Source organism: Triticum aestivum, chromosome 3D (genome assembly GCF_018294505.1).
Source record: "Triticum aestivum cultivar Chinese Spring chromosome 3D, IWGSC CS RefSeq v2.1, whole genome shotgun sequence".
NCBI lineage: Eukaryota > Viridiplantae > Streptophyta > Magnoliopsida > Poales > Poaceae > Triticum > Triticum aestivum.
The window spans coordinates 588,146,858-588,172,530 of record NC_057802.1 but is presented as its reverse complement, the minus strand read 5'-3'; the positions used below and the strand labels follow the sequence as shown (position 1 = coordinate 588,172,530).

The 25,673-nt window shown below is 42.8% G+C and overlaps 2 pseudogenes; both read right to left on the bottom strand.

The window, feature by feature from the left end:
* Positions 1–2,069: 2,069 nt before the first annotated feature.
* Positions 2,070–4,816, bottom strand: LOC123076593 (serine/threonine protein kinase OSK3-like; annotated as a pseudogene).
* Positions 4,817–17,278: 12,462 nt separating this feature from the next.
* LOC123080731 (carbon catabolite-derepressing protein kinase-like) lies at positions 17,279–24,631 on the bottom strand (annotated as a pseudogene).
* Between the last annotated feature and the right edge of the window lie 1,042 nt (positions 24,632–25,673).

Below are 25,673 nucleotides of genomic sequence, written 5' to 3'. Positions count from 1 at the left end.
AATGCTTCAGAATGTCCACCCCCTCTAGTGTTTCCATCCGTTTTCACTATGCCAAAACAAGGGATATAATATATGAGATTTAGTAAACAGATTTATAGTTCAGACACAAGTTGATCGAAACTGGTGAAACATGACTTACACTGAATATGCTGATCATGAATAACATGAAATATTTATAGCATGTCACTTCTTATATACTGGCCTTGAGGGTGAAATGAGTGGGCTGGGCATAAATGACCACTATCGGACATCACTGGTGAGGGCAAGTGTGGTTCCATTAGAGGTCAAGGAAATGGAGTTCCCTTCTCAAATAGGGAGTGGCACAGCATATTCGATCACTGAAGTTTGGTTCAGTGAGATGATCGGCAACCAACATGTACTATCTTGAAGGGATCGAGTAGGATCATAATATATTACCATAAAAATGCTTGCACGCACAGCAAGAATGACTATAGGCCTTTTCTGATATGTAATATATCTGGTCTGGCAATAATGGTTGGGATAACAACCACCGATAATGCTTGCTCGTACGTTGGATGCCCGGCCCTGGTGCAAAGACACATATGACACATAAAATTCAAGGTAATGGGTTAACACGCAAAGTATTCTTGAAAAGGTTCACATATTCATACGTGGATCTGTAGCAAAGATCCCCATTGGAGGGAAGAAACAAAAAGGGAGGGCACCGAAATCCCCACAACCACAAGTAGAGCAGCACACAAACTGCACTAATAAATTTCTCACTCGAGCCAAAAATAGAATGGACAAGTAGCATTCCCTCAGAACTAAACTTTAAGAGCATGCGTGAACTTACTCAGCTCTCTACCAGGCCAAGCAAGCAACAACGATGCAAAAATGCTAAACTCCGACATGAATTGCAGGCCAAATGAGCAGTGCTATTGCCTTAATTACCTGACCAAATCCCGTGGTCGATCAACCACCCGGACACAGGTTTTGAGGATGCTCTACCTCCGGCGGTGGGAGGGAAGGTGTGCTTTAGGCTTTAGATGAGATAAAGCTTATTAGATGGGGGCGGTGTAACCGGGGAAAGGGAAAGGTGAGCATTAGCGTCAGCATTACGCTTACCTAAGTGCGCACGTTGTTTTCCTCTTTCTCCTTTGTCGTTTCCCGGCCCCCGCCCATTTTTCTCTCCTTCCTTTTGCATGTGTCGATCGAGTCCTCCGTCCGCTGTTGGTTCATTTGGACGGTATAGGAATAGGATGGACAACAGAGATGCTTTTCGGTCGCCAGTAACGAGGCGCCAATGTGAAATATGTATGCCGTGCGGCCGGCATTGGAGGTGGGTGGGATTAACTGGAACGCTGTTATTTCGTGGGTGAAGAGGATGTTGGCTATACTGGGTGCATACGCATATTGGACTGTTTTCTAAGAATTTGTTTTGTTTTTTCATAGTAACACAAAGCCAACGAAAAAATCAGCAAAAAAACTCAAAAAAAATCACTACCTCTGCACCGGTCACGATCTTGATGACTGCTTATTAATTTCCGCGTGTCACAAATAGAATGGAAAATGTTTCCCTATGATCAGCGGTCAAAACTTCAGCGTGTCACATCACGCCACATTATACCTACCAATGCCAGGGCACCACATGTCCTCGCGGACCCATGCACATCCCTTCTTTCTCACCTTCCGTTTCCATTCCGTCACCAGGGGCGGATTAAAGGAGAATGGGAAATGCTTCCCTTAAACCGACCGTCCAAAACTTCAGTGTGTCGTGTCACGTGACGTTATACATACCAACACCAGGGCGCCACATGTCCTTGCGCGCCCACACACATCCCTTCTTTCTCTCCTTCCAATTCCAATCTGTTGCCACGGATGGATTCAAGGGTAATGGCACACGTTTCTCTACGATAGACCGACCAAAAGTTCAGTTTGTCACGTCAGGCCACGTTGTACTTACCAATGCCAGGGTGCCACATGTCCTGCGGGCCCAACCACATCCCTTCTTTCTCTCCTTCCATTTCCATTCTATCGCAGGGGACGGATTCAACAGGAATGGGAAACGTGTCCCTGTGAGGCCAGGGCCAAACCTCCAGAGTTTCGCGTCATGCCAAATTATACCTACCAACGCTAGGGCCTGGAAGATAATTCCTGGTACTTGGGCTTGCTGATTCCGATAGAGTAAACTGATTAAAACTCATATCCTAGAGAACCATCCACTCATAAAGTTAATAGTGCATAAACCTTTAGTGCATTAAATAGGTCACAGATGATGCAAATGTGGACTAACCATTTCTTGTTGATAGTCAGCCCCCAAATAGCCACTAGTAGCCCGGAACCGATTGTCCAAGAGCAAGTAATATGCAAACCTTTTCTTGGAAACATGTAGTATATAGTCAGTTATGAAAACTGAAAGGACTGAACCACTGATTTTTGTGTGATTATACCTCATTTTCAGCCTATTGCACGACGATCCACACACATGATCTTTATCATATCCCAGATTAGCAACATCTTGAAGTGTATGTTCGCCAATCTCCTGAAATGAACATCTAGCAAATCAGCATATCATTCCCATAGAAACGGTACTTGAATGCTCGATAATAAATGATTATTATTTGCTAAATAAAGAGCAGCATTGCATGGAGACTTGACGTGATACCTTTTTGAAACAAAGGGCACAACTATGGCCATTGATTTCTATTATATTTTCTTTGCAATTACATTGATATTATACCCATAAAAGAGAGCATTTCACGGCAAAAGTATTATTCTTAATTTCCTATCATCCATTAAAAATCCTGTATATGTAAGTGGATAAAGGCTGAAAAGTTTTACTGTGCAGATATGATAGTCGCTTGAAATATGAAACATATGGGGTACCATTTTGGCTTGCTATGCTGTGTCTGGTGGAGGCACTGCCAGGTAGGGAGGAAGGCGATTCTGTAACCATGGGTGGTCTCGAATTTCACTGATTGTGATTTTCTTCATGGGATCAACAATAAGCATTCTTGGGATCAAATCCATTCCAAGATCAGATGAATGATTTGGAAGGATATAGATACCTCCCTATAACACCAAATAAGGTGGAGTTAAATCTCCAGAAAAAAATGAATTCTAAAGTCCAGCTAATCTACATGAATTTGTTGATTTCCAGAAAAAAAGGTAAACACTTGTTAGATCCAACTTAATCTACAAATGTTCTGTCACACCTTTATCTTATTGAATAGTTTGGGAATGTTGTCATCATCGAATGGAACAACACCACAAAGAAGAGCATAAAGCATCACCCCACAGCTCCAAACATCAACCTCATGTCCTGCGTACAATTCACCAGAGATAACCTATGTAGAAACACTCATTAAAGCTATTAACCCAGACGATGCGTGAGAAGAAGCATGAGGATAAGGACTCAAATAATAAAATAAGTCAATACCTCTGGTGCGGCATAGTTTACACTCCCGCAACTAGTCTTCAAAAAGTGGCCATCATGCATCACATTGCTTAACCCAAAGTCAGCAAGTTTCACATTATATTTGGAATCAAGTAACATGTTTTCTGGCTTTAGATCATGATGAACAACCATGTTTGTGTGGCAGTATTCAACACCAGATATAATCTGTTTAACAAAAATTCAATTGAAAAGCTATTGAGACAAAACCTCAATATGCATTCAGTGAATCAGAAAGAACCCTTCAAATTACATATTCGCCTTCAGAAGGGATATACCATCTCTTTATGTTTTAAAGGACAATTTAATTTGAGCACTTAGATTAAGACAATCAAGGCATGAAGAATAAGACGCCATTTAAACAAAAATTGATTTAATTAATGATACTAAGATAACCAAGGCATGAAATGATGAAGATGCCAAATAATACAACAACAAAACAAAGAATCGACAAAAACCAACGAGCTTAAATATAATATAGTCCGACATTTTCCGTAAACCGTATTTTTCCGTCCCCTCCCGGAAAAAATCGTCATCGAGCAAAAAAGTATCGGTAAAACTTAGTCAACGAATGCAAACCAAGCAAATTGATCGCGATTTGCACGGTAAACACATGAGGAAGGTCGACAACTAGCAAGCATGTCCATACATTTGATGGTCGAAATAGGAAGCTCAACATATGGTTATTCCCAAAAAATGTGTTCCTACATGGCAGGAGTAGAAAAGGCACCAGCTGGAAGATTCGACGGGCCTCATCTTCCTGTAACCGCCTTTTTTCTCAACAATGTAGTCCAATAGGTCACCATTCTGGCAATATTCCATCACAACAAAAATATCCTTCGGTGTCTCAATGACCTCATAAATCCGGATGATATGAGAGTGAATGAAGTCAATGAACAACCTCAATATGTTGATTTCTCTATTTGCTGGAAATGAGATATGAGAAAACAATAGAAGTAAAGTGTTAGACATTGAGCCTATGAAGACAATGCATATGAAAATTCTACCAACTCGCAGCAACAACACAAGCTGAACTTTCATCTTAAGAAAAGCCGAATGTATCCTATACTAATGTACATTATCTCGACTAATCGATTACGTGGGAATTAGGAACATACCCACATGTCTGACCAGCACTCTAAAAGCAGATAACTTGAAATCCTGAACAAGCAAGTGGAATGTATCCTACACTATTGTACAAGGAAAAGGAGGCATACCTTTCTCTTCCATTTCCATAGTTTTCATTTTACGATGGTTCAGAATCTTTATAGCAACTTTGTGTCCTGTAAGCTTATGCTCTGCAATCATCACTTTTCCAAATGTGCCTGCACCGAACGTTTTGCCCAAATTGTAGCTCTTCAATGCTTCATAATGTCCACCTCCTCTGGTGTTCCCATCCATTTTCACTATGCAAAAACTAGAGAAACAATATGTGTGATTCAGTAAACAGATTTATAGTTTAGATGCATGTTGATTAAAACTGGTAAAACACGAGTTATGCTAAATATACTGATCATGAATAACATGAAATATTTACAGCATGTCACTTCTTAGAGACCGGCCTTGAGTGTGAAATGAGTGGGCTGGCCATAAATGACCACTATGGGACATGACTGGCGAGGGCAATTGTGGTTCAAATTAAAGGTCAACGAAATGGGTGAAGTTCCCTTCTCAAATAGGGAGAGGCACAACATATTCGATCGCTGAAGGATGGTTCAGTGAGATGATCGGCAACCAACAAGTACTATCTTGTACGGATCGAGTAGGAGCAAAATATATTACCATAAAACTGCCTGCACACGCAACACTGAATGACTATAGGCCTTTCCTGATATGTAATGTATCAGGTCTGGCTAGGATAGTTGGGATAACAACTATCGAAAATGCTCGCTCGTGCTTTGGGTGCCCGGGCCCTGGCGCGAAGACACAGATGACACATAGAATCCTAGCTAGTGGGTTAACATGGAAAGTATTCTTAAAAAGATTCACAAATAAAATACCATGAGTCGGCATATATGTGTGATAAACATGGAAGAGACATGCAAATGCAGTCAGGCAACAATGAATGAGCTTTGTAGGATCTTTTACTAGTACTACTCGGATCGGCTGAGCGGCGGCAGCTCGAGGAAGCGCTCGCGGACGATGACCCGCCGGCGTGGCGGCACGGAACCGCGCTGCGGATTGACGGAGGTGACCGGCGGCGGCTCGAGGAAGGGCCCACGGGCGATGACCCGTGGGCGTGGCGGTACAAATCCGCGCTGCGAATCGACGAAAGGGACCAGCGGCGGCTCGAGGAAGCGCCCGCGGACGATAACCAGCGGGCGTCGCGGCACAGGTCCGTGCTGCGGATCGACAGAGGGGAGCGGCGGTGGCTCGAGGAAGCGCCCACGGACGATGCCCGCGGGCGTGGCTGCACGGATCCGCGCTGCGGATCGACGGAGCGGACCGGCGGCCACCACGTCCGGCCATCGGGAGGAGGGAGGGCGGCGGATCGGGGCGAGGGTCGCGCCAGTGACGGGGCGAGGGGGAGAAGAGGAGGCAGGGAGACAAAGTGAAAATGGCGATTTTTTACTCGGCCTTCGCGAGCCGGAGTAAATATAACAAGAAGATTGGGGTTCGAGTAAAAACTTTACTCTACTAATGGTAATAAGGGATAGGCTAGGTGCAGTTTAGAGGAGAAAAAAAGCCAAATATACTCCCTTATGCTTACGACGGGATAGGGGATCGGTTAGAGTTGCCCTTACATGGAATGTATTCTTAAAAAGGTTCACAGATTAATACCATGACTCGGCATATATGTGTGGTAAACATGGAAGAGACATGCAAGAAATGCAGTCGTGCAACAATGAATGAGCTAACACATGAATCTGCTAGTACTACTCAATAACTGTTCACACAAGAATTACACGTACCACAGTAGCATCAGAATCAGAATCCCCCGATTGCTCTGTAGGATCCTTTCGACCATATATAGAGTGAATTTGGGGAAAGTGAGATCGATCAGCAATAAAGACTTTCAATTCCGAGCATGCTGAGGTGAATGTTGGTCCGGGTGATTCCTCCGTCCGTTGTTGGTTCATTTGGACGGTATAGGAATAGGATGGAGAACAGACATGCTTTTCAGTCGCCAGTAACGAGGCGCCGATGTGAAATATGTATGCCGTGCGGCCGGCATTGGAGGTGGGTGGGATTAACTGGAACGCTGTTGTTTCGTGCGTGAAGAGGATGTTGACTATACTGGGTGCATACACATGTTGGACTGTTTTGTCCGAATTTGTTTTGTTTTTTCATAGTAACACAATGCCAACTAAAAAAATCAGCAAAAAAAATTTACTACCCCTGCACCGGTCACGATCTTGATGGCTGCTTATTAGTTTTCACGTGTCACACCTAGAATGGGAAACGTTTCCCTATGATCAGCGGTCAAAACTTCAATGTGTCACATCACGCCACCTTACACCTATCAATGCCAGGGCACCGCATGTCCTTGCGGACACATGCACATCCCTTCTTTCTCACCTTCTGTTTCCATTCCGTCGCCAGGGGTGGATTAAAGGGGAATGTGAAACGTTTCCCTTGAACCGACCGTCCAACACTTCAGTGTGTCGCGTTACGTGACGTTATACCTACCAACACCAGGGCGACACATGTCCTTGCGGGCCCGCACACATCCCTTCTTTCTTTCCTTCCATTTCCAATTTGTTGCCACGAATGGATTCAAGGGTAATGGCACACGTTTCTCTACGATAGACCGGCCAAAACTTCAGTTTGTCACATCAGGCCACGTTGTACTTACCAATGCCAGGGTGCCACATGTCCTGCGGGCCCAACCACATCCCTTCTTTCTCTCCTTCCATTTCCATTCTATCGTCGGGGACGGATTCAACAGGAATGGGAAATGTGTCCCTCTGACCAACTGGCCAAACCTTCAGAGCTTCGCGTCACGCCAAATTATACCTATCAACGCCAGGGCGGCACATATCCTGAAGGGCCCACGCACATCCCTTTAGTAACACTAGTTGGGCATGTAGTTGTTGGACATTATCCCGGCCATCACCATCTTCCCTTGAAGCCCTCCGTCCCTCGACATCATTGGTGTCATCTTTATGCCCGCCATTGAAGAAATGTTCATGTGATTCACAAAGCTCGTGCGCACCATGAATGTGCCCTTCTTCTGCAAATGGACCTTATTGACCGCCTATGCATGCTCTAGCCGTAGATGTTCTAGGTCCTTCCTGGAGTGGAGGTGGCTGTGAAATCTATATGCAAGCTCCACCGCCTCCTAGTGGACCCGGACATCATGCCCACGTCCCTCCACTCACCAATGGACGTCGTGCATGATTAGGTCTGCCATGCAGCCCATGGTGTTCGTGATGATAGAGAAGGATATAGACCACAACAATTCCAGGATGTTTGTGAAGTTTAGCAACACACAGATTTGCTACGACATAGTGCTCGACTTGATAGAGTCCATTCCAGTGGTCCATGGTGGAACTACAAGCAGTGGGCTGGTGTCAGAGAATACACAGAGATAGGCAGATGCCTCTCGCTCACATTAAGAGAAGATATATTGGCATGTTATCAGGAACGAATGTAAGTCGGGTTGCAGGGTACAAGGAACTGGAACTAGAAAATAATACTGAGGTCAAGTCCCTTCCATGTGTACCAAACACAAGTTGCGTATATCGGTGTCGTATTGACATGTCAACTTTAACAACAGGTAGTGTACACACTATAGGATTTTGTGGGGGAAAGTGAGGAGGTTTCAAAGAGTTGCATCGGAAGGACAAAAGGGAGGAAGAAAGTAATTGCTAGTTATATCGAATAGATATAGTTGCTATTTCATATGTGGACATTTGGAAACTTTATTTATCTCTTGTCTAAATGATGTGGTTGGTAGTTTGAGAAGGTAATAAACTATTACTATATCTGTTCTCGAGATATTTATTTCATTTACACGATAAAGTTGGTTGAGGAAAGTATTGTTTTATTATAAGTGTTTTTCCCATTTACATCTGTAACTGGCGCATGCCTTGAACGCGCCCTTCCCCTTCCAAAGGGACGTCAATGATAGCCTGGACATGCTTCATACATAGATATTATAAGTTCTCCCCCGAGTGATGGTGGTTTTTAACTCTATCTACTAGCTCTACCGCCTCCTAGTGGACCCATACAGCGTGTCCACATGCCTCCTCTCGTCAATTGACCCTGTCCTCAGCTAGATCAGCGCCATGCATCCCATGGTGTTCACGATCATGGATCAGGGGAGATACCACAAAAATTCATGGTTGGTGGAGTAGTTTAGAAACACACTCTTCTACTATGGTGGCATGTTCAACTAGATAGAGGCTACGTCGGTGATCCATGCTAGCACAACAGGAAATGGAGCAAGAGCGGACGCGTACATCTAGAGGCCACTACTAGGACAAGGGCTATATATGATATGAACACTAATGGCGCATCAGACATGTGGTGCGCCACTACTATATACTAATGGCGCACCATGTGTTGGTGCGCCATTAGTGTCCAAATACTAATGGTGCACCACATCCATGGTGCGCCACTAGTAACAATTTTTTTTTTATTTTTTTTTAAACTAGTAATGGCGCACCAGGGGATAGTGCGCTGGTGCGCCATTACTAGTTAAACTAGTAATGGCGCACCACATCCACGGTGCGCCACTAGTAATTTTTTTTCAATTTTTTTTCAAAACTAGTACTGGCGCACCGTGGGAGTGGCGCGCCATTACTAGGTGAACTAACTAGTAATGGCGCACCACTCCCACGGTGCGCCATTACTAACTTGACCCAAAAATTCCACCGAATGCAACCCCCCCGGTGGACCGCCTTTTCAGTTTTAAAAAATAAATAAAAGAAAATGATGGAAATGTCAAAAAAATAAAAGAAAATAAGTTTCCCATGTGATATGTGGTCTAGTTGTTGGGAAAATTTACAAATATGAATTTCGACTTTATGTGCAAAATCTCTCTGGAATTTGTAAAATGGGCATAACTTTTGCATACGAACTCGGATTAAAAAGTTTTTTATATGAAAAATCATCTACTCAAAAAGTTACATCCGAATTTAACGGGGGAACACGTTAAATTTTTTCAAAATCCTCACAAACCTAACAGAAAAAAGTTACGGGGCTTTCAAGATCTAGAGGCAAAAAAATTCAAACTTACTAGTGGCGCACCGTTTGCTAGGTGCGCCACTAGTAACAGAAAAAAAATTGGTGTTGAAATTTTTTTTTGATTTTTTTTTCAAAAAATGATACGTAATATGACCGGGAAGTTTGAAATATTTTTCAAAATTTCATCATACTCATGAACATGAACAAAGTCCTAGACATCAACAAGGTTTAATAGGATTGATATGGTAGATATATCAACAAGTGCCTGTTAAGTGAGGTGGTGCTGGGTTGGATAGAACTGTGAAGTTAAGCGTGCTCGGGCTGGAGTAGTGTGAGGATGGGTGACCTTCCGGGAAGTTTGATCACTTAGTGTGATTTGACTTGTGATTAAGCATATTGACCCGAGATTAAGCCATAGTGACCTAAGATTAAGAAAAAATTGAAAAAGAAATTCTGAAAAAATATTTGAAAAAAATTGTTACTAATGGCGCACTTCTATGTGGTGCGCCATTACTAAGTCAGATAGTAATGGCGCACCATGGGCTATACTAATGGCGCACTGCCTGGTGCGCGGCGTGGTGCTAGTGGCGCACCTGTAGTGCGCCATTAGTAGGCAAAACAGGTGCGCCACTAGCAGGCCTTTTTCTAATAGTGGGCAGATCTTCGACGTCATGTGTGGATAAGGTAGAACCAGCTCGGAGCACCGCAAGGCGCTCGCATGCATGCAGCGTCAGCTCTGGCGCATGATTATCAAACATGTGCCACCAAGGATAAAAGAGGCCCATCAGGTGGGCAAGCTACTCTATGTATTCTCTGGCGCAAGGTTTCACATCTAGGAGAATGGTTGATGCCTGCCACTCACATAATTAGAAGATATATAGACAGCATATCGTGCAAAAGGTAAGACAGGTTGGGTGAACATGGAATTTGAGTCAAAAATAGTATACCTTGGCCAAGTGCCATCCATGTATCCCAAACTCAAGTAACCTATACCCGTGTTTCATTGACATATCAACTCTAGTGGCAGGTAGTGTAAATGTAGGATTTTTTGGTGAAATGTGCGGGGAAAACATCATAAAGCTCCTTAAGAGATGAATCCTAACTCCCGAAATATCAGGAAAATCCAAAACTTGTACCTTGAGAGACGAATCCCCAACGCAAATGTCATGCCAAAATTTAACACTAGAACCATTTCCAAATCTACATATTTAAAAGAACTTAGAAGTAGTCAAAGAACAAATTAATCCCTCTAGAAGAGAGAACAGACACCTCGTTTGGACAACAAAATCGGTTTAGGGGTCCCATATTTAAAATTAATAAGTTTTTTCCAAATCTTATCCTCTAACAATATATCTCTTCCCCCATGGACATAAGCTTTCCCCAACATTTGAGTGAAAACATGGGCAACCAAATTAAAGAGAATGGGGAATAAAGATAACCTTCCTTCTAAACCCTTACCACTAATAATGTAAGGTCCATTAGTGTCAATATTCCTGACATATAATTAACCTTGAAAGAGAACCAACTTAATCCACCCAATCCACTTCTCAACAAAACCTCTTAGATGTAAGAACTTCCAAAAGGAATTACCATCTTACACTATCATAGACCTTTTCATAGTCAAGTGTAAGAACAAGGGGGCTATATTTAGAAGAGTGAATCTCATGATAACTTCATGTTCCATAACCACACTTTCAGAAATAAATCCACCTATATTAAAATTTTGTTTGATTGGTAGAATTCATTCCACCAAAAAAAGGGGAAAACATGTTAGTCATGGCTTTAATAAAAATCCTAACACTACAATTACTAGGACTAATAGGTCTAAAATTATGTATATTTTTAGCATTGCTCTCGTTAGGAACAAGAGAAATAATATATAATGTATGCATAAAAAGTTTTAAAGAGCCAAATTCAAAATCTCTAACAAGGGTTATTAAAGCAGGAAAGAAAGACCATCTCCTCCAATAGCCCCATGATAATAAGATCTTACAACGTGGCATTTGACGGCGCACATTGTGGATTTCTCCATCGTGTAGGTGATGAAATGGCCGGACATTATCCAGGCCCTCTCCATCCGCCATGTAAGCCCGACGTCCCTCCACATCATTGGTGTTAGCTCTTGTCCTGCTACAGAAGAAGTGGTCCACCGAGTCACTGAGCTCCGGTGCACCATGAACATGCCCTTGTCCTAGAAAACGGTCCACATAGACATCCTGGACGTGCTCTAGACATGGATGTTGTAGGTCCTCCCTAGATTGCTGTTGGTTGTGTCGGCAAGTTCCATGGCCTCCTAGTGGACCCAGAGGGCACGTCCACGTCCCTCCTCTATCCAACTGAAGCCGTGCTTGGTTCGGTCCGCCATGGAGCCTAGGATGTTCATGATCATGAAGCAGAAGAGACATACCACAACAATTCCATGTTGTTTGTGCAGTTTATCAACCCGCTCTTTGATAAGTCTCCAACGTATCTATAATTTTGTACTATTCCATGCTATTATGGTATCAATCTTGGATGTTTCATATGCAATTATATATCTTTTTTGGGACTAGCGTATTAATATAGTGCCTAGTGCCAGTCGCTATTTTTTCTTTTCAGGAAATCGATATAAAACAGAGTCCAAACGGAGAAAAACTTTGGATTAATTTTTTCTGGACCGGAAGACACCCTAGAAGGTAGGGGAGAAGACCCGAAGAGTCGCGAGGGAGCGACAATCTCGGGAGGTGCACCCCCAGGTTGTGGGCCCCTCGTGGCACGTCTTGACCTAATTTCGCCTGTATAAATTCTCAAATATTCCCCTGACATCAGAGAGCCACCCGAAATACTTTTTCCGCCGCCGCAAGTTTCTGTTCCCACAAGATCCCATCTGTTGGCCTTCTCCGGTAGTCTGCCGGAGGGGGAATCGATCACGGAGGGGATCTACATCGACCTTACTGCCCTTCCTATGATGTGTGATTAGTTTAGCACAGACCTAAGGGTCCGTAGAGTAACTAAATGGATTCTTCTCTCTCTTTGATCTTCAATACAATGTTCTCCTTGATGTTCTTGGAGATCTATTTAATTTAATGACTTTGTGCGGTGCGTTTGTTGGGATCCGATGAATTGTGAGTTTATGATCAGATTATCCATGAATATTATTTGATTTTCCTCTGAACTCTTCTATGCATGAATGTAATAGTTTCTATTTCTCTCCGATCTTTTAATTTGGTTTGGCCAAATAGATTGATTTTTATTGCAATAGGAGTGGTGCTTTGTGATGGATTCGATCTTGTGGTGCTCAATTCCAGTGACAGAAGGGGACATGACACGTATTTGTATCGTTGCCATTAAGGATAAAAGGATGGGGTTTATTCATGCGTCAGTTTACTTTGTCTACATCATGTCATCTTGCTTAAGGCGTTACTCCGTTCTTTATGAACTCAATACTCTAGATGCATGCTGGATAGCGGTCGATGTGTGGAGTAATAGTAGTAGATGCAGAATCATTTCGGTCTACTTGTCTCAGACGTGATGCCTATATACATGATCGTTGCCTTGGATATCGTCATGATTATTAGTTTTTCTATAAACTAGCATAGTGGGCCTCTCGATGCGCAGGCTAGAATTGTATAAAGTTTTTTAGTGAGAACATATTATTTGATTTGTTTAAAGAGAAAATGGAACCAAATGTGATAGGTTTACAAATGTAAGATTTGTACAAACATAGTTCTTTCTTAGGTATGGTACATTTTTTTATGAAGACATATGTTATCCATTAATCACTTTCGGTCTAATTATGCATGTCGTACTAACCATCTTATTTATGATTTTCGAGGGCATCATCATTAACATGACCTATGTGATACTCATGTTGCACTATTCAAAATAGTATAGTTCTATAGACATATGAATTGTTATCCTAAATGAGATATGACAATAGAGAAATATCTTTAATCAATTTTTATTTGAGGATAAATGTTGTACTAGTTATAGAAACACACCATATCGTGACCATATGCGTCATTTTCTTTTTAGGCCAAAACTTAATAATTACTTTTTGTAAACATCGACAAATTGTGCTATGTGGGATATTTCAAGATCGTTTGTTCGTTTTCAAGTTAATCGGCTTATGGGTAAAACTTACGATAACTATCAACCACACTAAGCTTTAACCCGAAGACCAGACACTACATACTTGCGCTCTCCAGGTTTTCTAGGAAGGACAAAAATAAGTTGTTATATAATCGTTAGTGTCTTACCATGTAAGTATCGCATTAAACCATTATATATAAAATTACACAGCATCTGGAAGACATAGCGTGTGCGCAAAAAGCATCTCGTGTGGCGCCGTAATAAGGAGCACATGTAAAGTCTAGAGACATGCAATATACAAAACACAGTAGGGAACTAAATAATGTACCTCATATTCAACTGCTATTGTGTATTCAACGGCCTTCCAGTATACGCCTTTACATATGTACCATCAACATAATCACACACTATATTTATCACACAGAGGCAAAAAAAAATGAACCATACAAAACTATGCCTGTGAAATAAGTTGTTATATAATCGGTAGTGTCTTAACAAGTAGTTATCGCATTAGAACATTTTTATAAAATTATGCAGCATCTGGAAGACATAACGTGTGCACAAAAAGCATCTCGTGTGCCGTGGTAATAGGTTACACTTGTAAAGTCAAGATGGCCTGCAATCTAGAAGACACAGTAGGGAACTAAAAATGTACCTCATATTCAACAGCTATGGTGTATTCAATGGCCTTCCAATATACGCCTATACATATGTACTTTCATTATAATCACACACTATATTTAGGAGACAAAGGCAAACAAAAAAAAAAGAACCATACAAAACTATGCCTGTGAAATTCTGAGATAACTATTAAATAATTGATAGATTACATACAGATCTGCACTTGTCTGAAAATCATGACCCGTTCTGCACAAGGAGGCAAGAGAAAAACTAAAACATTCACTAAAGAGCATCTAGCAAAACATTTCACAATTTAGAACCATACATCATACATTCTGTCAAGAAGTTGGTACGGAATATGATAACCAACTTACTGAAGCATTATTGTTATTTGCAATCATGTTATCTCGAGCTTATTATTTTTGTTAGCTCATGGGGTTGACTCCGGAAAATACTTTGCTCAAGAGTTGTAGAAACCAAACTAAAAGAAGTTCACAAACCTTCCTTGGTAATTTTTTAGATTTTTTCGTGGCGCTAGTTCTAGGAAATAAAGAGTGTGGTATGCATATAAATAAAACCACATGTGAAATTCTTTGAGAGCGTTTTACACAGGCTACTATATGCAGGGAAGAGAAACGCTAGTGAAAACATATAAATTATGTGAGACCCACATATATTGTAATTTCTGCTTGGAACCTGCATTTCCTTTCTCTTTTTAAACACACTAAAAGCATTTATTTCCCGAATTTATTTAACTATTTTAGTCAACTAACATTTTGGTAAGTACATGGACATTAACACTTTTATTTATTTTCATAAACATTTCTTTTCAAATAGCCACATGTCGCGTGCTAGGCGTTTCCTCTGGAATTCTGGTTTCTTTTTATGAATGTGTTTTCAGGTTTATATGGTTTTGTTTTTTGGTTTTCTATATTTGCTTTCTTTTCATCGGTTTTGAGGAAAAATAATTGCATACAATAAAAAGAAGCAAATATGTGCTTCCTGTTGGAAGAAAGTTTGTGCTTCTACCATGAGAAGCACCACATGTGCTTCCACGGGAAGAGCACAAAGCACAACTGTGTTTCCCCCCGAAAAAGAAAAAAAACACATTTTGTGCTTCCAAAAATAATGAAAACACTATAACGGTGCTTCCGGGCTCCTTTTTTGTCCTGTTTCTTTTTTCACTATTCACTTTTGGTTTATAGTTTTGTTTTTCTGATTTTGTTTTCCCTATAGTTTTATTATTATTTTGTTTTCTCTTTTGATTTCCGGTTTTGTTTTGGAAAAAAAGTTCATTGAAACCTATTAACATAGGATCTTCTTTCTAAGATCTCGACAGAAGAAATCGAACAGTGAAAATGGTTCGATCTTTGGACGGACGGTTCAAGACATAAAACTTTTTAAATCAACGGATCTATGAAAAATGCAAAACTCGCATGTTACCAATAGTGGCGCTCATGTAGGCGCCACTTGTCTGCACATGAGAAGGTAGGGAGTAACCTTTGCAAACTGTAGCAAGGTGGGCTTGTCCAGTTCCGGGTTCTGCTAATTTTTTTCTCTCCTTGGTGGTTCTTTGTTTCGGTTTTTAGTACCCTTTTTCTTTTATTTAAAAAAATTCCTTCAAAAATGTTAAGTAATTTTCAAAATAATTTAAAATTTTCAAAGATGTTCCAATTTCTCAAACAGTTACTGAGATTTGGAACATTTTATAAAATGAGGAAAGAAACAAAAGAAATAAGGAAATGAAAAAAGGAAACAAAAATAGAAATCACGCCAGCCTGATCCATGGCATAGGGACGAGGCCGGATATACTTCGGAAGAGAACGACACCCACGGGCACCGCCATGGCTGCTCCACACGAGAAACTTTCACTCAAACAGTCACTAGAGCCACCAGGAGGCACCCTGGTCATCACCATAACAAGGGCAAACGGATCCTCATTAGATCTGTGCACTATCGGAGCAGGCCAGAGCTTCCCGTCCCTACATCCCTTACCTCCTACACGACCAAGAAGTGAAGCCGTCACTCATGGAGCCTGATGGAAAGCCATCCGTGTAGGTGTAGCCCGCCATCCAGTGCCACTGTCATGAAATCCTCAGACAAACTCATCATCAAAATCGTAACACGTAGTCGCCGTCCTAACTAATCCACAAGACATTGCCTTAACATGAGCAATGAGTGACCAGGGCACGCGCGAGGAGCAACTAGCCTCGGTAAGGGGGGGGGGGCAAGCCAACCACGACACCGGTAGCCAACACACCCATGCAGCCATCTACCAACCAACACTACCAGGAGGGTTGGGCGTCCGACATCAAATCTGGCCAATCAAGATCCATATAGGGGACCCCCATCATATCCGGCACCTCCAACCACCTGGGGGTAGCCGTTACCCCAGGCCGCCAAGCACCCACCTCCTTCGGCTCCCCGCGACCTGCTCCACGACCGCCGCGGAAACCTACAACACCCGTCGGCCACGCGCCCGCGGGAGAAGACCGTCACCGCCAACACGGTGCCACCGGGTAGGCACCACTGCCACCACGCCGCAACTTCACCCACCCAGAAGCCATGTAGGAAGCCGCCAATCCCAGCCCTATCCACCCTATAGCCCGTACCATCCACATGGCGAGAGATAGACCTCGCCGTCCTGGGCACACACCAACCACCGCCAGTCCGCCACTGCCACGTTGCCCACTACCCTAGCCGATAGCCATGGCGGAGCCAGACGCGCGTGACCCTCGTCGCCCTCGGCCAATACGCATACAGAACCCCGGCAATAGATCCTTCCGCATCTGGTCGAGGACGGCCCGCACACAACCACCCGAGAAAAATGACGTCGCAGCCGCCGCACCACACCTGAGCTCCAGAGCACCGCCGTGGCGCCGCCAAACGAAGACGTCGCCACCCCGCACATGCGCCATCGCGTGGTTGGCCCCTGTGGCAGCCCGGCGCTTCCACTTCTATGGCCGTGCCGCACGCCTGCCGTCATGCATTGCACTGTAGATGCACACAACATCACCATAATCAACAGCAAGGCAAATAGAAACTAGATCATGCAATGATATCACAAAAGCTTGTGCTGTCGCATCACCACCAGCAGTACGTGGCGCAGCTTGGAGAATCAGAAAAGGTTCACCACAACCTATTTACCATACATAGGTCTTATTTATAACAACCACTTAACCTTTTTGGTGCTTGACATAGGACTAGTCACTCAAACAAACACGGTTCTCTGTCTGGGACTGGGTAAACCGAAGATGAAACACACAACCTATATACTTGCACACCATCACTTATTCACCGTTGCGACGATGAACCGCACCACATGGGACAGTCATATTCACCAGTCAACCAGAACAGGCACTAGCTATAGAACCCTAAGGTTGGTAAGGAAGGCCGCACAAAATTCCAAGAAGAGGAGCTGAGGTCCAGTAACTCTCTGCATATCTAGCAGGTACTTGTCATCCCTGGTCTTGTAAAGCTGGAGAAAAAATAAATTAAAGTTAGAACCAAATATACAATATATACAATACCATGCCGGCGAATTGTACTTTCTAACACCAACACTGTGCAGCTTTAAAACATGGGAAGTTATTTCTACCAACATGCATGAGTCAGTCGACAATAGTTGTTGGCAATAGCAGACACATGCAAGACATAACAATGGTCACTTGGTAACATTATGAATCAAATATATTGGCTCTAGAAAAATCATTATTTTATCTAGTGACGCCACTATGAAGACGATATTGAGTAGAAAATCCCTTTTTTTGTTATTGCAAAAAGAAAGTTTAGTAGTAGAAGGTTTTGCAGACCTGAATTTCAAACTTGATCACAGCTGGTAGCCTCCTATTAACGTCACCATTATCCATGATAGTAGAGTCATCATCAAAGCTATGGTTGGCATCTAACCACATATCACTGACCTGAGGAAACCCAGGGCACCACCTGCATTTCATGTTGTAGTCCACATTCTTCTTCCAACGGACATTTAATTCCTTAAGTGCCTTCAGAACCTCAATCTATATCGCGCGAGGTTGAGCTCGAGACTGCTGGATAAGTTATGCATTAGCTCAACAGCTGAATGTGCAAAACAAAGCAAAGTAAAGTGGACAGTTTGCAAGACCTGGAGCCCAAGAGCCCATTTTGTTTCAACGCGGTAATATGGCCGCAAGCCACTGCCTTGAGAATCATTACTTCTTGGAAGATAATTCCTGGTACTTGGGCTTGCTGATTCTGATAGAGTAAACTGATTAAAACTCATGTCCTAGAGAACCATCCATTCATAAAGTTAATAGTGCTTAAACCTTTGGTGCATTAAATAGGTCACAGATGATGCAAATGTGGACTAACCATTTCTTGTTGATAGTTAGCCCCCAAATAGCCACTAGTAGCCCGGAACTGATTCTCCAAAAGCAAGTAATATGCAACAGTTTCCTGGAAACATATAGTATAAAGTCAGTTATGAAAACTGAAAGGACTGAACCACTGATTTTTGTTTGAATATACCTCATTTATAGCCTATTGCACAACGATTCACACACATGATCTTTGTCATATCCCAGATTGGCAACATCTTGAAGTGTATCTTCGTCAATCTCCTGAAATGAACATCTAGCAAATCAGCATATCATTGCCATAGAAACAACATTTATATGCTCGATAATACTCCCTCCTTTCCGGTTTATAGTGATCAAATCTGAAATCTCATAAACCAAAGCGTTTTGTGAGTGGAAGAATGTATCTCGTATTTTACAAAACTATCTCAATTAAAATCATGCATTAATTTCGATTATTTGCAATGGATGCATGCTTGAACACTAGATGAGTAGAAACATTACATGCATTGGTGTGTTCCTTTTTAATTCTTGCATGCAAAGATTTAATGCGCCTTGGAAACTAAAAATGAGCTGAAGATGAGCCCCTTAAATTGGAAACCAAAAAAGGTGAGATAAGCCCTATAAACCGGAAAGGAGGGAGTAAACGATAATTTTTTTGATAAATAAAGAGCAACATTGAATGGAGACTTGACGTTATACCTTTCTGAAAACAAGGGCACAACTATGGCCATTGATTTCTATTATATTTTCTTTGCAAATATTACAATGAAATTATACCCATAAAAGAGAGCATTTCACGAAAATATTATTGTTCTTAATTTTCCTATCATCCATTAAAAATCCTATATATGTAAGTGGATAAAGGCTGAAAAGTTTTATTGTGCAGATATGATAGTCGCTTGAAATGTGAAATAGATGGGGTACCATTTTGGCTTGCTGTGCTGTGTTTGGTGGAGGCACTGCCAGGTAGAGAGGAAGGCGATTCTGAAACCATGGGTGGTCTCGAATTTCACGGATTGTGATTCTCTTCATGGGATCAACAATAAGCATTCTTGGGATCAAATCCATTGCAAGATCATATAGATGATTTGGAAGGATATAGAAGCCTCCCTCTAACACCAAATAAGGGGGAGTCTAATCTCCAAAAAATTTTGAATTATAAAGTCCAACTAATCTACATGAATTTGTTGATTTCCAGAAGGAAAAAAGGTAAACACTTGTCAGATCCATCTAAATCTACAAATGTTCTGTCTCACCTTTATCTTATTGAACAGTTTGGGAATGTTGTCATCATCGAATGGAACAGCACCACAAAGAAGAGCATAAAGTATCACCCCACAGCTCCAAACATCAACCTCAGGTCCAGCGTACAATTCACCTGAGATAACCTATGCAGAAACACTCACTAAAGCTATTAACCCAGACGATGCGTGAGAATAAGAATGAGGATAAGGACTCAAATAATAAAATAAGTGAATACCTATGGTGCGGCATAGTTTAGACTCCCGCAGCTAGAATCACGATGAACAACCATGTTTGTGTGGCAGTATTCAACACCAGATATAATATGTTTAACAAAAATTTAATTGAAAAAACAATTGAGAGAAAATCTCAATATGCATTCAGTGAATCAGAAAGAACCCTTCAAATTACAAATTCGCCTTCAGAAGGGATATACCATCTCTTTATGTTTTAAAGGACAATTTAATTTAAGCACTGAGATTAAGACAATCAAGGCTTGAAGAATAAGACGCCATTTAAACAAAAATTGATTTAATTATTGATACTAAGATAACCAAGGCATGAAAAGATGAAGATGCCAAATGATACAAAAAAAACAAACAAACGAGAAAAGCAACGAGCCTAAATATAATATAGTCTGACATTTTCCGTAAACCATGTTTTTTCGGCCCCTCCCGAAAAAAACATCATCGAGCAAAAAATTATCGGTAAAACTTAGTCAACGAATGCAAACCAAGCAAATGGATCGCGATTTGCACAGTAAACACATGAGGAAGGTCGGCAACTAGCAAGCATGTCCATACATTTGATGGTCGAAATAGGAAGCTCAACATATTGTTATTCCCAAAAATTGTCTTCCTACATGGCAAGAGCAGAAAAGGCACCTGCTGGAAGATTCGACGGGCCTCATCTTCCTGTAACCGCCTTTTCTCAACAATGTAGTCCACTAGGTCACCATTCTGGCAATATTCCATCACAACAAAAATATCCGTCGGTGTCTCAATGACCTCATAAATCCGGATGATATGAGGGTGAATGAAGTCAATGAACAACCTCAATATCTTGATTTCTCTATTTGCTAGAAATAAGATATGAGAAAACAATAGAAGTAAAGTGTTAGACATTGAGCCTATGAAGAAAATGCATATGCAAATTCTACTAACTCACAGCAACAACACAAGCTGAACTTTCTTCTTAACGAAAGCCGAATATATCCTATACTAATGTACATTATCTCGACTAATTGATTAAGTGGGAATTAGGAACACACCCACAAGTCTGACCAGCACTAGTAGAAAACAGGGCTTTGGTTCGGACAGAAAAGAGCATTAATCCCGGTTGCATTACGAACCGGGACTAATGTGAGCATTAGTCCCGGTTCGAGTGACTAGGGCACCGTATAGGCATTAGTCCCGGTTCAAATACGACCTTTAGTACCGGTTGGTGCCACGAACCGGAACTAAAGGGTGCGATGCCCATTAGTACCGGTTCGTGGCACCAACCGGTACTAAAGGTTAGACCTTTAGTCCCGGTTCGAGCCACCAACCGGTACTAATGGGGTTTGATGCATTAGTGGCGGTTATGGCACGAACCGGTACTAAAGGTCCCATTTTCAAACTCTACCCCCCCCCGGTGGATCGCCTTTTCAGTTTTGTAAAAAGCAAAAGAAAATGATAAAAACTTCAAAAATTAAAATCCTTCCAGATGTAGTTATGTTACTACATGTACTAGTTAGGAATTTTTTTAGAATCCTCAAATTCTAAAAGGAAAAAAAGTTATGCTCAAATTTCTGTTTTTTTTGTTTTTTTGTTAAATATGGTCAAACTATTGTCAAACTACTTATTCAAGAATTATTAGTGTTACTAAATAATTATTCAAGAATTCGGTTTTTTTGAATTTTGGTCAAATCTGGTCAAACTGTGGTCAAACAATGGTCAAACTAATTATTCAAGAAATATTAGTGTTACTAAATAATTATTTCAGTTTTTTTGAATTTTGGTCAAATCTGGTCAAACTGTGGTCAAACTATGGTCAAACTACTTATTCAAGAAATATTAGTGTTACTAAATAATTATTGTTTTTTAGAACAATAGTTTCAAACTCAAACAGTGAAATGTGTGACTTCATGCTCAAACTAAATTCCTGAGGATTAATAGGATTGACATCTTACTATTGTCAGAAAACGACAAGTGCAGAGTTGGAAACAAGGGAGAATAGAACCCGGAAGTTAAGCGTGCTCAGGCTGGAGTAGTGAGAGGATGGGTGACCGTCCGGGAAGTTAGATGATTTGGAATGATGAGGGTGATTAGAGATTAGAGTTTAAATTGAGCAGTGATGAGGGGTGATTAGAGATTAGAGGTTAAAAAATTCAGAAATTTGAAAAAAAAATCAAAAAAGAATTTCAAAAAAAATCATAAAATTTTCTTTAGTACCGGTTGATGGGACTAAAGGGCGGGACTAAAGGGGGAGGCTTTAGTAATGACCCTTTAGTCCCGGTTCCAGAACCGGGACTAAAGGCCCTTATGAACCGGGACTAAAGGCCCTTTTTCTACTAGTGAAAGCAGATAACTCGAAATCCTGAACAGGCAAGTCGAATATATCCTAGACCATTGTACAAGGAGAAGGAGGCATACCTTTCTCTTCCATTTCCGTAGTTTTCATTTTACGACGGTTCAGAATCTTTATAGCAACTTTGTGTCCTGTAAGCTTATGGTCTGCAATCATCACTTTTCCAAATGTGCCTGCACGTAACGTTTTGCCCAGATTGTAGCTCTTCAATGCTTCATAATGTCCACCTCCTCTGGTGTTCCCACCCATTTTCAGTATGCAAAAACAAGAGAAACACTATATGTGATTGAGTAAACAGATTTACAGTTCAGACGCAAGTTGATTGAAACTGGTAATACACGAGTTATGCTGAATATACTGATCATGAATAACATGAAATATTTACGGCATGTCACTTCTTAGAGACCGGCCTTGAGTGTGAAATGAGTGGGCTAGCCATAAATGACCACTATGGACATGACTGGCGAGGGCAAGTGTGGTTCAAATTAAAGATCAACGAAATGGGTGAAGTTCCCTTCTCAAATAGGGAGAAGCACAGCATATTCGATCGCTGAAGTATGGTTCAGTGAGATGATCGGCAACCAACAAGTACTATCTTGTACGGATCGAGTAGGATCATAATATATATTACCATAAAACTGCCTGCACATGGAGCACTGAATGACTATATGCCTTTCCTGAAATGTAATGTATCAGGTCTGGCTCGGATAGTTGGGATAACAACTATCGAAAATGCTCGCTCGTGCTTTGGGTGCCCTGCCCTGGCGCGAAGACACAGATGACACATAGAATCCTAGCTAGTGGGTTAACATGGAAAGTATTCTTAAAAAGGTTCACAAATAAAATACCATGAGTCGGCATATATGTGTGATAAACATGGAAGAGACATGCAAATGCAGTCATGCAACAATGAATGAGCTTTGTAGGATCTGTTACTAGTACTACTCGGATCGGCTGAGCGGCGGCAGCTCGAGGAAGCGCCCGCGGACGATGACCCGCCGGCGTGGCGGCACGGATCCGCGGTGCGGATCGACGGAGGGGACCGGCGGCGGCTGGAGGAAGCGCCCACGGGCAATGACCCGTGGGCGTGGCGGCACAGATCCGCACTGCGGCTCGACGGAGGGGACCAGCGGCGGCTCGAGGAAGCGCCCGCGGACGATGACCCGCGGGCGTGGTGGCACGGATCCGCGTTGCGGATCGGCGGAGGGGACCGGCGGCGGCTCGAGGAAGCGCCCACGGACGATGACCCGCGGGCATGGCGGCACGGATCCGCGTCGCGGATCGACGGAGGGGACCGGCGGCCACCAGGTCCCGCCATCGGGAGGAGGGAGGGCGGCGGATCGAGGCGAGGGTCGCGCCAGTGACGGGGAAAGGGGGAGAAGAGGAGGCAGGGGAGAGGAAGAGAGAATGGCGATTTTTTACTCAGCCGCCGCGAGCCGGAGTAAATATAACAAGAAGATTGGGGTTCGGTTAGAGTTGCCCTAACATGGAATGTATTCTTAAAAAGGCTCACAGATTAATACCATGACTCGGCATATATGTCTGGTAATCATGGAAGAGACATGCAAGAAATGCAGTTATGCAACAATGAATGAGCTAACACATGAATCTGCTAGTACTACTCAATAACTGTTCACACAAGAATTACACGTACCACGGTACCATCAGAATCAGAATCTCCCGATTGCTCTTAAGGATCTTTTCGACCAGCAACAGAATCAGAATCTATCGATCTCTCTGTAGGATCCTTTCGACCATATATAGAGTGAATTTGGGGAAAGTGAGATCGATCGGCAATAAAGACTTTCAATTCCGAGCATGCTGAGGTGAATGTTGGTCCGGGCGATCTTTGGCAAAGATCTCCGTTGCCGTTGGAGGGAAGAAACAAAGAAATCCCCACACAACCACAAGCAGAGCAGCACACAAACTAACAAATTCCTTACTTGTTGGCCGAATGGAAAACAAGCAGCGCTCCCTCCCTCAGAAGTAGAATTAGGAGCACGCGCTAACCACCCCAGGTCTCTAGCAAGCCAAGCAAGCAAACCATGGCGCAGAATCACTAAACTCCGGCGAGAATTGCAGCAAGATAGCAGGACGATTATTGCCTTAATTACCTGGCCAAATCCCGTGGTCTGAGAGAGGCGACGAGAGCGCCTGCCCGGTGGAGCGGAGGATGCCTCAAATCGAGAGAGGATTTGGGGTCGATCGGCTGCCGCTGGTCGTTCTCAGGCTATAGGCTTTAGGCTTTAGGCGAGAGAGCTGCTTAGGCGGGGGCGGCGTAACCGGGGGAAAGGGAAAGGTGGGCGTCAGCGTCAGCGTCAGCATCGCGCACGTACGTGTCGGCTCCCTCTCGCGCCGCTCGCTGACCTGCTGCTGTGCTCGGTCGCCTCGCGCCGTTTGGCTCCTTGTGGCTGTCTTCTTCTTTCTCCTCTGTTCTTTCCATATTTCCCTCCTTCCGTTCGCAATGCGTCGCGTGCGTCGGTCGATTCCTCCGTCCGTCATCGGTTGATTTGGACGGTCTAGGAATAGGATGGACGGCAGAGACGCTTTTCGGTCGCCGGTGACGCGGCGCCAATGAGAATTATGCATGCCTTGCGGCTGGCGTTGGCAGTGGGTGGGATTAACTCGAACGTCGCTGTTACGTGCGCGACGAGGACGCAGCACACCTGGCGTTGGCGAAGACCTACCAACATGCTGAATTACAAAAGACTTAAAACGAAAGAACATGCTCCCTAATTTCAGACAAGATAGGCGCCACCACCACACGGTCACTGTGACGCGAGTTCGAGAGATTCTCAATCTCCAAATTGTCAGACTCGAAAACCACTTCAGCATAGCCTATGAGATATGCAAATAGAACACCATTGCGTAGAGCGAGAGCTTCGGCTATGAGAAGATCTGTGATTCCCGGGTAAGGCTTGCACCAAGCAGCTAAGAAGGATGAGCGGGTTCTCGCAACCCCTCCTGCTCCACCCCTTCTAGCTTCCATTGCAACACTGCCATCAGTGTTGATTTTAATCCAAGCTAAGTCCCGTGGTCGCCAACCATGGCCTGGGAGGATCTGGGCATGGTTGCGGGGTAGCTCGAGCACAACTAAAGCCTCTTGGGTCTTCTTCATGGACTGAGTAGGATCAAGCTCTCTCTTATCATGTGTAGCATTGTTGCTCCAGGTCTAGATCGCCCATATGACGGTTACTAGTTTTGCTCCCTCAGAATCGGAGAACATAGGATCGCATATGATATCCCGAGACTAGATACACTAGTTGAAAAACGACTTTACATGAGCC